The sequence below is a fragment of the Carettochelys insculpta genome, chromosome 31 (genome assembly GCF_033958435.1).
Source record: "Carettochelys insculpta isolate YL-2023 chromosome 31, ASM3395843v1, whole genome shotgun sequence".
In the NCBI taxonomy this organism is placed as follows: Eukaryota; Metazoa; Chordata; order Testudines; family Carettochelyidae; genus Carettochelys; species Carettochelys insculpta.
The window spans coordinates 10,973,210-10,988,003 of NC_134167.1; the positions used below are offsets into that span (position 1 = coordinate 10,973,210).

A 14,794-nucleotide genomic window follows, 5' to 3' on the forward strand; every position below is an offset into this window, starting at 1 on the left:
GCTCGGGGCGGGCGGGGAAGGCTGAGGTGACGGGACAGGAGGAGGCTCGGGGCGGGCGGGGAAGGCGGAGGTGACGGGACAGGAGGAGGCTCGGGGCGGGCGGGGGAGGCTGAGGTGACGGGACAGGAGGAGGCTCGGGGCGGGCGGGGAAGGCGGAGGTGACGGGACAGGAGGAGGCTCGGGGCGGGCGGGGAAGGCGGAGGTGACGGGACAGGAGGAGGCTCGGGGCGGGCGGGGAAGGCGGAGGTGACGATGGAGGAGGCTCGGGGCGGGCGGGGAAGGCGGAGGTGACGGGACAGGAGGAGGCTCGCGGCGGGCGGGGAAGGCGGAGGTAACGGGACAGGAGGAGGCTCGGGCGGGCGGGGAAGGCGGAGGTGACGGGACAGGAGGAGGCTCGGGGCGGGCGGGGAAGGCGGAGGTGACGGGACAGGAGGAGGCTCGGGGCGGGCGGGGGAGGCTGAGGTGACGGGACAGGAGGAGGCTCGGGGCGGGCGGGGAAGGCTGAGGTGACGGGACAGGAGGAGGCTCGGGGCGGGCGGGGAAGGCGGAGGTGACGGGACAGGAGGAGGCTCGGGGCGGGCGGGGGAGGCTGAGGTGACGGGACAGGAGGAGGCTCGGGGCGGGCGGGGAAGGCGGAGGTGACGATGGAGGAGGCTCGGGGCGGGCGGGGAAGGCGGAGGTGACGGGACAGGAGGAGGCTCGGGGCGGGCGGGGGAGGCTGAGGTGACGGGACAGGAGGAGGCTCGGGGCGGGCGGGGAAGGCGGAGGTGACGGGACAGGAGGAGGCTCGGGGCGGGCGGGGGAGGCTGAGGTGACGGGACAGGAGGAGGCTCGGGGCGGGCGGGGAAGGCGGAGGTGACGGGACAGGAGGAGGCTCGGGGCGGGCGGGGAAGGCGGAGGTGACGGGACAGGAGGCGGCTCGGGGCAAGCGGGGAGGGCTGAGGTGACGGGACAGGGGGAGGCTCGGGGCGGGCGGGGAAGGCGGAGGTGACGGGACAGGAGGAGGCTCGGGGCGGGCGGGGAAGGCTGAGGTGAGGGGACAGGAGGAGGCTCGGGGCGGGCGGGGGAGGCTGAGGTGACGGGACAGGAGGAGGCTCGGGGCGGGCGGGGAAGGCGGAGGTGACGGGACAGGAGAAGGCTCGGGGCGGGCGGGGAAGGCTGAGGTGACGGGACAGGAGGAGGCTCGGGGCGGGCGGGGAAGGCGGAGGTGACGGGACAGGAGAAGGCTCGGGGCGGGCGGGGAAGGCGGAGGTGACGGGACAGGAGGAGGCTCGGGGCGGGCGGGGAAGGCGGAGGTGACGGGACAGGAGAAGGCTCGGGGCGGGCGGGGGAGGCTGAGGTGACGGGACAGGAGGAGGCTCGGGGCGGGCGGGGAAGGCGGAGGTGACGGGACAGGAGGAGGCTCGGGGCGGGCGGGGAAGTCTCAGTGACTAAATCGGGTCCCTGGCCCCTCTGACAACGCCCGTGACTGCCCGTACGGTCCCTGGGGCAGGGGCCGCGGCCGGACGGCGGGAAACACCCCGCGGTGCCCGGCGGGCTGCACGCGCCCTTCTCTCGCGCTGGGTTTACGGCTGTGGCCCAGCGACAGGAGCGACCCGCACAACGGGCTCGGGGCGGGAGAACACGGGCGTTCAATGACTCTGGGCTCCTCCCGCAGCCCGGGGCCGCCCCGCCAAAGCCGCGAAGAAGGGCTGGGAGCGGAGGGAGCTCAGCGAGCGCCGGTAATCGGCCTGCGGGAACTGCAGAAACAGTCGGGGCAGCGCTGGGACAACTCGCACCTTGCACCCGCCCACTGCCCGCACGCTCCTGCCTCCCGCAGCAGCGCGGCAGGGCGTTAAGTCCGTACGCAGGGCTGTCTGTCCGTCTGAAAACCTGGGGTCGGCAGCCTCCAGCCGCCCATTTCCTTATGCTGGCTCCCCATGGGACTCCTGTCCGCCGGGCAGAGCTGTGGTGTCGGCTCCAGCTCCTGGCACCCCTTTACGGGGTGCATCACTTTGAGTCAGAGAGGTACATTTGTCGTCAGGGCGTCTGACTTACACAGGCCTGAGTGCTCCCTCTCTCCCTTTCTGGCAGCTCCAAGCACAAGAGGTCAAGAAGGAAACATCAGGAACATCAAGCGAAGAGGAGGAAAGAAGAGAAGTCACTGAAGACGGAGGAGAGAAGGAAGGGGACCCCGGCCACAGTTCCATCCCAGTTATCAGGGCTCAGGTCATTTAATACCACCCTATGGGCTCTCAAGACCACTAACACCTAGAGCCGCTTGACCGCCCTGTAAGCAGGGTCCGGGTCTGCTCAGTTTTATCCATTTCACATAATGCTCTGTTAGAGGGTTAGTCAGAGTGCCTACCCTGTCATCAGGGTACGGGTCACCTCCCCCTCACTTTGGAGGGACTTGGAGCTCTTGGGTAACTTAAAGAACGTGACCCCCCTGCAGCCAGGGTCCAGGTCTTTGCCCACTTGCTCATTCAGCATTATACCTTGTTGTGGTCTCCAGTCAGGACGACAACCCTGTAAATCAGGGTGCAAGTCACATTCTTGTTGCGTCTGGGAGATACTGAGCTCTTTGGAACCGGGAGCAATGGGACTCACCTCCCCAGTAATACGGGCCAGTTCTCTTCCCTCTTGCTATTTTGGCATCATATCCTGATGGCAGTCTCGTGAGCGTGTCCATTGGGAATTGGGGTGTGACTCACATCACTCTGAAGTAAGAGAGATACTGAGCTCTCTGATGACTTGCGGAGCATGACCGCCCTGTAACTTGGGGGCTAGGTCTCTGCCCTTTGGCTGCTGTATTTATGCTCCTTTAGCCTTCTAATCAGAGGGACCGCCCTGTAATGAGGGTGCAGGTCCACTCCTTCTCTCTTTTTGCAGATTAGAGTTATTTTAAGGGCCCAAAGGAGCGTGACCACCCTGTATTCAGGGTTCAGGTCCAAAGTTGTCTCACATAATTATGTTCTTTAATACAGCAAGTCGGAGTGACCACCTTGTAAGAAGGGTGCGAGTCACGTTGCCCTTGCTTTTGGAAGAGACTGATGTTACTTGAGCAGTGTGACCTCCCTGTAACCGGGGTTCAGGTCTTTGCTCATTTGGAATTGTGTCCTACCCTCAGCCTGCTGAATTTGACTGCCTGCCCTGTAATTAGGGGGCATGTCACGTGCCTTCTCTTAAGGGAGGTCCAGATTCCCCGAATGCTTTGGGCTGAGTGACCACCCTGTAAGTAGGGTTCAGGTCTCCTCCTTTTCTCTTATATATAAATGTATTTCCCACTATCGACTCGCCCGAGCGACCGTCCTGTAAGAAGGGCTTGAGTCCTTTCTCCTTTGGGTTGTTGGGCTAGTCACTTTGACCCCTCCCTGTAATCAGGGTGCAGGTCTTGTCCCTTTTCCCTTTGTGTTCTTGAGGGGAGGAAGATTGATCGAGTTAAGCCTTGGTCGAGTGACCTTCTGCCACGAGCTCCCTTTCTCTTCTGGGAAGTCCCCCTTTGTTTTGTACGAACGTGTTTGCGAGAGCCTGTGATACGCATGGGTGTGAGAGCTTTTTACTCTTTAATTTAATTATTTTAAGTTTTTTAAGTTAAGCCGCTGCAGCGCTTTTTCTTTATTCTTCTCAGAATCAGAAAAGGAGCTCGAAGCATATTAACGTATGATCGTCTTTCTCCTCACCAAAGGGAAGGGCAGGGGCTCGGGTGTTATCTTTCATTGCCTTGGACATTGTGAGACCCCTTCAAACGGGGACTTGGTCCACCCCTTCCGCTCCGCTTAAGGTGAGCTCCATTTTAGGAGGCTGATGAGCATGATTGGCCTTGAAGGGAAGTGATTTACCTCGCGAGTCTGAGTGTCACAGCTCGTGCCTTCTCCCTTGCTGCTTGGGCAGCCTGGCCACCCTGTATCCAGGGTTCAGGTCTCTGTCCTTCATTCTTCTGTCACCAGCTGCAGCCAGTTGGCTTGAGTCCTGGCCCTGTATTTTTGGGAGAGTTTGTGTCCTTTTGGCTCCTGGGGGACGTTGAGCTCTGCGGAACCCTGAGCAGCGTGCCCGCCCTGTAAGTAGGGTCCGGGTCTTTGTCCACTTGCTCATTTGGCACTATGCTGTGCTCTGTTCGAGCGGTCAGCGTGACAACCCTGTAATTAGGATGTATGACCCAGGTGTCTGCAGAACGGGATAAAGCGCGCCCTTGGGTACTTTGGAGAGCTTGACCTTCCTGTCATTCAGGTTGCCGTCTCTGCTCGTTGGCTAATCCCAGCGACCACCCTGTAATCGGGGTACAGGTTGCAGTTTCTCTTTAGAACTCTGGGAGATGAGAATTATCACACAAACTCGGGCCTCTTGGACTTCCTGTAACTAGGGTTTGAGCCTCTGAGGCCCTGGAGATCCCTTGGCGCTGTGCTTACTACCCAGCCTGAGGCCAGTGAGAGCCCTGTAATCAGGGAATCTGGTCTTGACCCTCCCGTCTCTTGGCATTAGGCTAAGAGCAGCTAGCTGGCCTGCATGCACGCCCTGTAAACAGGGCACAGGTCTCAACAGGAAATGTTTATGGTACCTCCACCAAACTGTGTCCGGAGTCCTCCTGACCCTGCCCTCTGCACTTCCAACTTGCCTGGGATTCTGCGGCCTACTCTCCAGCTTTCTGCCCTGCTTCCTGTGCTCCTGGAGACTCGACCTTCTGCTTCTGTTGCTGGTAAGCCCAGAAAGAGAAGGTACTGAGACAGTTTTGGACAAAGTCAACCCAGGCAGCAGACTTTGTGACACTGATTGTGGACTGCTTGTCGTTTCATTCGCTACTACCCTTCATCATCTAATTCCTCTTGATCTTGCATAGTGCCTGCCTGGTAAAATAGCTGTCAAGGGGACATTGTGGCTCCAGGGTCAGATGGGTTCGGTACTTTTCTCACCCACCCAGTGTGGTTTGGGAAGAGGGGCAATTCCCTGTGCCAGCGTCGAAGAAACACATGGGCTAGGGGACGAATATCCAGGCTGTCTGAAGACGCGAACAATCACATTGTTTCAGTCGTTTACAATCAGTTTGAATCAAGGAGGTGCATTTGTCGTCAGGGCGTCTGACTTACACAGGCCTGAGTGCTCCTTCTCTCCCTTTCAGGCAGCTCCAAGCACAAGAGGTCAAGAAGGAAGCATCAGGAACATCAAGCGAAGAGGAGGAAAGAAGAGAAGTCACTGAAGACGGAGGAGAGAAGGAAGGGGACCCCGGCCACAGTTCCATCCCAGTTATCAGGGCTCAGGTCATTTAATACCACCCTATGGGCTCTCAAGACCACTAACACCTAGAGCCGCTTGACCGCCCTGTAAGCAGGGTCCGGGTCTGCTCAGTTTTATCCATTTCACATAATGCTCTGTTAAGAGGGTTAGTCACAGTGCCTACCCTGTAATCAGGGTACGGGTCACCTCCCCCTCACTTTGGAGGGACTTGGAGCTCTTGGGTAACTTAAAGAACGTGACCCCCCTGCAGCCAGGGTCCAGGTCTTTGCCCACTTGCTCATTCAGCATTATACCTTGTTGTGGTCTCCAGTCAGGACGACAACCCTGTAAATCAGGGTGCAAGTCACATTCTTGTTGCTTCTGGGAGATACTGAGCTCTTTGGAACCGGGAGCAATGGGACTCACCTCCCCAGTAATACGGGCCAGTTCTCTTCCCTCTTGCTATTTTGGCATCATATCCTGATGGCAGTCTAGTGAGCGTGTCCATTGGGAATTGGGGTGTGACTCACATCACTCTGAAGTAAGAGAGATACTGAGCTCTCTGATGACTTGCGGAGCATGACTGCTCTGTAACTTGGGGGCTAGGTCTCTGCCCTTTGGCTGCTGTATTTATGCTCCTTTAGCCTTCTAATCAGAGGGACCGCCCTGTAATGAGGGTGCAGGTCCACTCCTTCTCTCTTTTTGCAGATTAGAGTTATTTTAAGGGCCCAAAGGAGCGTGACCACCCTGTATTCAGGGTTCAGGTCCAAAGTTGTCTCACGTAATTATGTTCTTTAATACAGCAAGTCGGAGTGACCACCTTGTAAGAAGGGTGCGAGTCACGTTGCCCTTGCTTTTGGAAGAGACTGATGTTACTTGAGCAGTGTGACCTCCCTGTAACCGGGGTTCAGGTCTTTGCTCATTTGGAATTGTGTCCTACCCTCAGCCTGCTGAATTTGACTGCCTGCCCTGTAATTAGGGGGCATGTCACGTGCCTTCTCTTAAGGGAGGCCCAGATTCCCCGAATGCTTTGGGCTGAGTGACCACCCTGTAAGTAGGGTTCAGGTCTCCTCCTTTTCTCTTATATATAAATGTATTTCCCACTATCGACTCGCCCGAGGGACCGTCCTGTAAGAAGGGCTTGAGTCCTTTCTCCTTTGGGTTGTTGGGCTAGTCACTTTGACCCCTCCCTGTAATCAGGGTGCAGGTCTTGTCCCTTTTCCCTTTGTGTTCTTGAGGGGAGGAAGATTGATCGAGTTAAGCCTTGGTCGAGTGACCTTCTGCCACGAGCTCCCTTTCTCTTCTGGGAAGTCCCCCTTTGTTTTGTACGAACGTGTTTGCGAGAGCCTGTGATACGCATGGGTGTGAGAGCTTTTTACTCTTTAATTTAATTATTTTAAGTTTTTTAAGTTAAGCCGCTGCAGCGCTTTTTCTTTATTCTTCTCAGAATCAGAAAAGGAGCTCGAAGCATATTAACGTATGATCGTCTTTCTCCTCACCAAAGGGAAGGGCAGGGGCTCGGGTGTTATCTTTCATTGCCTTGGACATTGTGAGACCCCTTCAAACGGGGACTTGGTCCACCCCTTCCGCTCCGCTTAAGGTGAGCTCCATTTTAGGAGGCTGATGAGCATGATTGGCCTTGAAGGGAAGTGATTTACCTCGCGAGTCTGAGTGTCACAGCTCGTGCCTTTTCCCTTGCTGCTTGGGCAGCCTGGCCACCCTGTATCCAGGGTTCAGGTCTCTGTCCTTCATTCTTCTGTCACCAGCTGCAGCCAGTTGGCTTGAGTCCTGGCCCTGTATTTTTGGGAGAGTTTGTGTCCTTTTGGCTCCTGGGGGACGTTGAGCTCTGCGGAACCCTGAGCAGCGTGCCCGCCCTGTAAGTAGGGTCCGGGTCTTTGTCCACTTGCTCATTTGGCACTATGCTGTGCTCTGTTCGAGCGGTCAGCGTGACAACCCTGTAATTAGGATGTATGACCCAGGTGTCTGCAGAACGGGATAAAGCGCGCCCTTGGGTACTTTGGAGAGCTTGACCTTCCTGTCATTCAGGTTGCTGTCCCTGCTCGTTGGCTAATCCCAGCGACCACCCTGTAATCGGGGTACAGGTTGCAGTTTCTCTTTAGAACTCTGGGAGATGAGAATTATCACACAAACTCGGGCCTCTTGGACTTCCTGTAACTAGGGTTTGAGCCTCTGAGGCCCTGGAGATCCCTTGGCGCTGTGCTTACTACCCAGCCTGAGGCCAGTGAGAGCCCTGTAATCAGGGAATCTGGTCTTGACCCTCCCGTCTCTTGGCATTAGGCTAAGAGCAGCTAGCTGGCCTGCATGCACGCCCTGTAAACAGGGCACAGGTCTCAACAGGAAATGTTTATGGTACCTCCACCAAACTGTGTCCGGAGTCCTCCTGACCCTGCCCTCTGCACTTCCAACTTGCCTGGGATTCTGCGGCCTACTCTCCAGCTTTCTGCCCTGCTTCCTGTGCTCCTGGAGACTCGACCTTCTGCTTCTGTTGCTGGTAAGCCCAGAAAGAGAAGGTACTGAGACAGTTTTGGACAAAGTCAACCCAGGCAGCAGACTTTGTGACACTGATTGTGGACTGCTTGTTGTTTCATTCGCTACTACCCTTCATCATCTAATTCCTCTTGATCTTGCATAGTGCCTGCCTGGTAAAATAGCTGTCAAGGGGACATTGTGGCTCCAGGGTCAGATGGGTTCGGTACTTTTCTCACCCACCCAGTGTGGTTTGGGAAGAGGGGCAATTCCCTGTGCCAGCGTCGAAGAAACACATGGGCTAGGGGACGAATATCCAGGCTGTCTGAAGACGCGAACAATCACATTGTTTCAGTCGTTTACAATCAGTTTGAATCAAGGAGGTGCATTTGTCGTCAGGGCGTCTGACTTACACAGGCCTGAGTGCTCCCTCTCTCCCTTTCAGGCAGCTCCAAGCACAAGAGGTCAAGAAGGAAGCATCAGGAACATCAAGCGAAGAGGAGGAAAGAAGAGAAGTCACTGAAGACGGAGGAGAGAAGGAAGGGGACCCCGGCCACAGTTCCATCCCAGTTATCAGGGCTCAGGTCATTTAATACCACCCTATGGGCTCTCAAGACCACTAACACCTAGAGCCGCTTGACCGCCCTGTAAGCAGGGTCCGGGTCTGCTCAGTTTTATCCATTTCACATAATGCTCTGTTAGAGGGTTAGTCAGAGTGCCTACCCTGTAATCAGGGTATGGGTCACCTCCCCCTCACTTTGGAGGGACTTGGAGCTCTTGGGTAACTTAAAGAACGTGACCCCCCTGCAGCCAGGGTCCAGGTCTTTGCCCACTTGCTCATTCAGCATTATACCTTGTTGTGGTCTCCAGTCAGGATGACAACCCTGTAAATCAGGGTGCAAGTCACATTCTTGTTGCTTCTGGGAGATACTGAGCTCTTTGGAACCGGGAGCAATGGGACTCACCTCCCCAGTAATACGGGCCAGTTCTCTTCCCTCTTGCTATTTTGGCATCATATCCTGATGGCAGTCTAGTGAGCGTGTCCATTGGGAATTGGGATGTGACTCACATCACTCTGAAGTAAGAGAGATACTGAGCTCTCTGATGACTTGCGGAGCATGACCGCCCTGTAACTTGGGGGCTAGGTCTCTGCCCTTTGGCTGCTGTATTTATGCTCCTTTAGCCTTCTAATCAGAGGGACCGCCCTGTAATGAGGGTGCAGGTCCACTCCTTCTCTCTTTTTGCAGATTAGAGTTATTTTAAGGGTCCAAAGGAGCGTGACCACCCTGTATTCAGGGTTCAGGTCCAAAGTTGTCTCACGTAATTATGTTCTTTAATACAGCAAGTCGGAGTGACCACCTTGTAAGAAGGGTGCGAGTCACGTTGCCCTTGCTTTTGGAAGAGACTGATGTTACTTGAGCAGTGTGACCTCCCTGTAACCGGGGTTCAGGTCTTTGCTCATTTGGAATTGTGTCCTACCCTCAGCCTGCTGAATTTGACTGCCTGCCCTGTAATTAGGGGGCATGTCACGTGCCTTCTCTTAAGGGAGGCCCAGATTCCCCGAATGCTTTGGGCTGAGTGACCACCCTGTAAGTAGGGTTCAGGTCTCCTCCTTTTCTCTTATATATAAATGTATTTCCCACTATCGACTCGCCCGAGGGACCGTCCTGTAAGAAGGGCTTGAGTCCTTTCTCCTTTGGGTTGTTGGGCTAGTCACTTTGACCCCTCCCTGTAATCAGGGTGCAGGTCTTGTCCCTTTTCCCTTTGTGTTCTTGAGGGGAGGAAGATTGATCGAGTTAAGCCTTGGTCGAGTGACCTTCTGCCACGAGCTCCCTTTCTCTTCTGGGAAGTCCCCCTTTGTTTTGTACGAACGTGTTTGCGAGAGCCTGTGATACGCATGGGTGTGAGAGCTTTTTACTCTTTAATTTAATTATTTTAAGTTTTTTAAGTTAAGCCGCTGCAGCGCTTTTTCTTTATTCTTCTCAGAATCAGAAAAGGAGCTCGAAGCATATTAACGTATGATCGTCTTTCTCCTCACCAAAGGGAAGGGCAGGGGCTCGGGTGTTATCTTTCATTGCCTTGGACATTGTGAGACCCCTTCAAACGGGGACTTGGTCCACCCCTTCCGCTCCGCTTAAGGTGAGCTCCATTTTAGGAGGCTGATGAGCATGATTGGCCTTGAAGGGAAGTGATTTACCTCGCGAGTCTGAGTGTCACAGCTCGTGCCTTTTCCCTTGCTGCTTGGGCAGCCTGGCCACCCTGTATCCAGGGTTCAGGTCTCTGTCCTTCATTCTTTTGTCACCAGCTGCAGCCAGTTGGCTTGAGTCCTGGCCCTGTATTTTTGGGAGAGTTTGTGTCCTTTTGGCTCCTGGGGGACGTTGAGCTCTGCGGAACCCTGAGCAGCGTGCCCACCCTTTAAGTAGGGTCCGGGTCTTTGTCCACTTGCTCATTTGGTACTATGCTGTGCTCTGTTCGAGCGGTCAGCGTGACAACCCTGTAATTAGGATGTATGACCCAGGTGTCTGCAGAACGGGATAAAGCGCGCCCTTGGGTACTTTGGAGAGCTTGACCTTCCTGTCATTGAGGTTGCTGTCCCTGCTCATTGGCTAATCCCAGCTACCACCCTGTAATCGGGGTACAGGTTGCAGTTTCTCTTTAGAACTCTGGGAGATGAGAATTATCACACAAACTCGGGCCTCTTGGACTTCCTGTAACTAGGATTTGAGTCTCTGAGGCCCTGGAGATCCCTTGGTGCTGTGCTTACTACCCAGCCTGAGGCCAGTGAGAGCCCTGTAATCAGGGAATCTGGTCTTGACCCTCCCGTCTCTTGGCATTAGGCTAAGAGCAGCTAGCTGGCCTGCATGCATGCCCTGTAAACAGGGCACAGGTCTCAACAGGAAATGTTTATGGTACCTCCACCAAACTGTGTCCGGAGTCCTCCTGACCCTGCCCTCTGCACTTCCAACTTGCCTGGGATTCTGCGGCCTACTCTCCAGCTTTCTGCCCTGCTTCCAGTGTTCATGGAGATCCGACCTTCATCTGCTGTTGCTGGTAAGCCCAAAAAAGGAAGGTGCTCAGACAATTTTGTCGCAAGTTTTCCTGAATGAGCACCCAGTAAACACAGTTCAGGCCTAATCACATTCTGTTTATAGTTTTTCCTTTTAAATTGTTTCCTGTATCCTTGCTCTTCATTCCGTGCTTCTGTCTTACCTGTATTTGTGATGTCTAGTTTCTTGAGTTTTTTGCCCTTCTTACTGTGCTCTCTGCCATCTATCATTCTGTTGTTTCCGATAACATCAGAAGGTGAGTTTTCAGTGGAACTTTTCTAATAAATCTGTTTGTACATTTTCATTTTTCTGCTAATTTTTGTGTGTTTATGTCTCTAAATTACCTTCTGCTCTTCTTCATCTAAGTTCTGCTGCTTGATGAAGAATTTTGAATTCTTTGGTGCAGTGGTATATTCAAGTGTAACAAGTAGTTTGGAGAATTGGCTTTGAGATTATGTTCACTTCATAACCATTCCTGTACCTTTTTGCTTTCCCTGTATAGTGCTAATTTAGCGAGTGAGGCAGATTTACTCATCTTAAGATGTATTGATATTCTCTCTTAATTATTCTCCTTTTATCTTTGAGGTATTGCTCTTTGCAAGTATACATTTTCACCCCTTATTTTGTGCATCTTTGTATTTCATCAATACATTCCTGAACTTGAAATTTATTCCATGAATTCGGAAATTAGATTTCTATTTTAATAACTAGTCTGTGTTTTATCCTTTTGACCACTTCTATTTTACATTTATTTTGTCTTGTTTTTAAATATGCAACGTGTTTCTGTTATTTTTATCTAGAATTTCAAATAGCTTTGTAAGTCTGTTTTACTGTCTTGCACATTCTTTACATCCTCTTAAGTCAAACTATAAAGTCGCACAATGAATATACATTCAGCTTATGGAGTTCATTTATAAATTTTCTTTAGCAATATTAAATCTTTTTTGCATAACATGTCATTAAAATAGTATTTTTTTGTTTCTTCTTCAGGTTTGTTTATACCATGTCCAGAACCTTGGTATATAAATGCAAAGGAAGGATAAACTGAACAAATTGACGAGCATCTCTCCTCTTAACGTTAATTGTCAGTATATTTCAAACTGAAACTCAATTACTTGCAGCAATACAGCACTGTTTGAAGACTTGGAAAAACAGTTTTCTGCTATGAGCTTTCTTTTCAGTAACTTCCTGCCAACTTGAAACTGTTATGTCGTCTTATTTTATAATCATGCATATCCTCTCAAACTGTTTTTTACTCATGACTCTATAAATCATGCTTTGAGAATAAGAAAGCCCATTTTTATGTCAAAACAGTATCACAGCTATGCTGCCATATGCAATCAACTACATTTCTGTCACCAATTAGAAACTGTCAGTAGAACTGGTTATTTGCATGTAAATATTGATTTCATATTGCCGTGTAACCAACTATTTAATATGTGTTTTAACAAAGTGACTACCAGATTTTATGTAAAAGAGTTACAGATATCTTAAAAATGTGTTCGTTTGACTTAAATGTGTAACTTCTATATAATTAGGTGACACATATTTTATGTACTTTTTGTTTTTGCTGACAGCTTCATCACCAGTTACCAAGGAATAATTGTCGACCTGTAATTCAGAGACCTCAAACAAGCACACTCTGTAGGATCGTAGTTTACTATTGTTAATATGTCACAACCTCCTGCTGCAAGTGCAAAGATGTAATTTAAGGGAAGGAATATGTTTGTATTCTTCATTCACCTCCAAACAAAGTTTAAAAAAAATTTAAGATTGAACAGATTTACATTTACTCCAGGTGCTACTTACCTTAGTATTTCAAAACTCTGGCTCTCTCACTCATTGCTCAAAAGAAGCAACCTAAAAAGCTAACCTGAAAACTGGCAGTTACTTCTGCTTTGAAACACCTACTCTACTTAAACAGTCCCACTACTTAAATTGTGCCACACATTCAATTTTAACTTTGCACCTATTGTGTCAGAACAGTTAGAGGAATTTTGGTATTTGTGCATGTTGATGTAAGAGGTTATAGTGGTATTTTAGTAGGTTTTTATGCTTTCTGAATAAAGTGAATGCTTTAGGGTGACAATGTGGATGTTTTATATAGGTGTTTTATGGTTCAGTCAGTATTTGTGTAGAGGTGCAGTATTTTGTGATGATGGCTGGTTTTTCAGGTTTTGATTTAGTGTGAACTGTTGACAAAGTGAGATGTTTTTGTGTATGTTCTTTATTAGTTGTACTTTGAGGGCAAAGTTGAGGTTGTTTGTTTGGTGCAATTCTATTGATGTGAAGTTAATTTACAGTAGGTGTTTGAAAGCATTGAGGTTTAAATTTTAAGCCCAACAGGGACCCGCCTCAATTTTTATCATGATTCCCTAATGCCAAAATCTGGAATAAAGATGATGTGGCAGAAGAAATGTACCTCCAGAGATTTTTTTAAAAATTACCATTTCTGCAGCTTTAGCTGATGCCTTCAACCTTACTGAGCTTTTCCAAGTGTAATAATTGTGAAAAAAATTCTACTTCTGTGACTTGTGTTGAACAATGACCTATGTTAAGAGATTAATATTGGTAGTTAATTCTATTCTACACTTGGATGATATTGCTGATATAATCAAACCTAGGTAATTCATTTCACATGTCAAAAAGTGATACCTACTTTATAAAAGTTGGAAAAATTCATGTTAAATTCACAGAGTTAACATTTGTCGTGTCATCCTTCTTGGCTTTCTGTTGCTTAATGATTAATATTTATGTAATTTAATAAAATGTATAAATTGAGGGATAGTCTCAGTTCTGTCTTTGGCTAAATAAAAATAAATTTGGTAAACCTGTGAAAAATTTTGGTGTCATTACTTTTATATTAATTACCATATTTTTACCTTTTTGTTTGTTTGTGGGAAGTAACTACCCTGCAATGTTGCAAATTTCACTCTTTTTTACATCACATGTTATTTGGCAGACTGCAGTGCGGTATGACCTTGAAATGTGGCTGAAGATCTCCTAATTACTTAGGTGCATACAGTTGCACTCCTTGAGCTTCTAAGGCACAGGAGAATGGGACTTCAGTAGGTTCCTTCACTGCCCACAAATTTGTTAGGTAGCTTGAGTTTTGCAGGACTCACAGCTCACTATATGATGTGGTTACACTAACACTGGCTTAAAACTGGCAGGGTCCTTTGATCTGGGCAACATTGCGGTTCAGATTTTTTTTTAAAGTGGCTTAATATATCATTTTTATTAGTTCTGTCTCATGTCTTTTTCAGATATAAACTTTAAGGTGTATTACATTTTTTAAGAAACTGCTACATGTGAGATAGTATGGTCTTGTGATTTACAGTGCAGATCTGTTTTCTCTTCATGGCTCTGCAACTGGTCTACTGGTTGTCCTTGGGAAATCACTTCACTTACCCATGCCAATTTCCCCGGCTATTTAAAATGTGGGAGAAGGGGATGATTATACTTTTCTCTCTTGTGAAGAGTTTTGAGATCTAGTGAAGAAAAGCACTAAACAGAATTTTTAGTAAAAATTAGATTCCATATGGGTGGAAGAGAACTAGAGATAATCTTTAGCAAGGGCGAATGACGATAAAATTCACGAAGTATTAATTATGCTAATACTGTGACAAAAACTATCCAGATAAATAATGAATTGAAATGGTCTTTCATTGTTGGCATTTGTTAATTCATTCCTAGTTACCAGATACTTATTTGTATGATTGAAATAAGCAAGGGGATGTGCTTTTGATTTATTACCCTTGCCCTATGACTTAAAATGGGGAATTTGGAAAGGAAATATTCAATATTAGGTGATCACTCACTGTACAAAACGTTTAAGATGGGGGGGTAATGAATCGGTGGATCACATCCAGATCTGATTTCCAACTGCTTTTGAGTGTACCCTAAAATATCTATTTATTTTCTCTGGAGTCAGGACCTTGACTATACCTTGGTCAAGAAACTTGTGTATTGATAAAAAAAATTGACTACCTCAGTTTTAGGATGGCAAAAGCTGAAGGATGCTGCAATTATAAAAATGGGATTAACCCCTCAAACCTAAATGTTAGTAC

The 14,794-nt window shown here is 49.6% G+C and overlaps 1 long non-coding RNA gene across 6 annotated transcripts; it reads left to right on the forward strand.

Moving 5' to 3' along the window:
- The first annotated feature begins 314 nt into the window (after nucleotides 1-314).
- On the forward strand, nucleotides 315-13,505 carry LOC142004160 (uncharacterized). 6 transcript variants are annotated; one of them, XR_012642938.1, is made up of 6 exons: nucleotides 1,598-1,721; nucleotides 2,074-4,675; nucleotides 5,096-7,702; nucleotides 8,123-8,261; nucleotides 9,664-10,728; nucleotides 11,715-13,505. It is a non-coding gene; the product is annotated as an uncharacterized LOC142004160 (long non-coding RNA). The 6 variants fall into 6 exon arrangements; XR_012642937.1 differs by having other exon boundaries at nucleotides 1,600-1,721; nucleotides 5,096-5,234; nucleotides 6,638-7,702; nucleotides 8,123-10,728; XR_012642936.1 differs by lacking the exon at nucleotides 1,598-1,721 and adding an exon at nucleotides 315-331 and having other exon boundaries at nucleotides 8,123-10,728.
- Nucleotides 13,506-14,794: the final 1,289 nt, after the last annotated feature.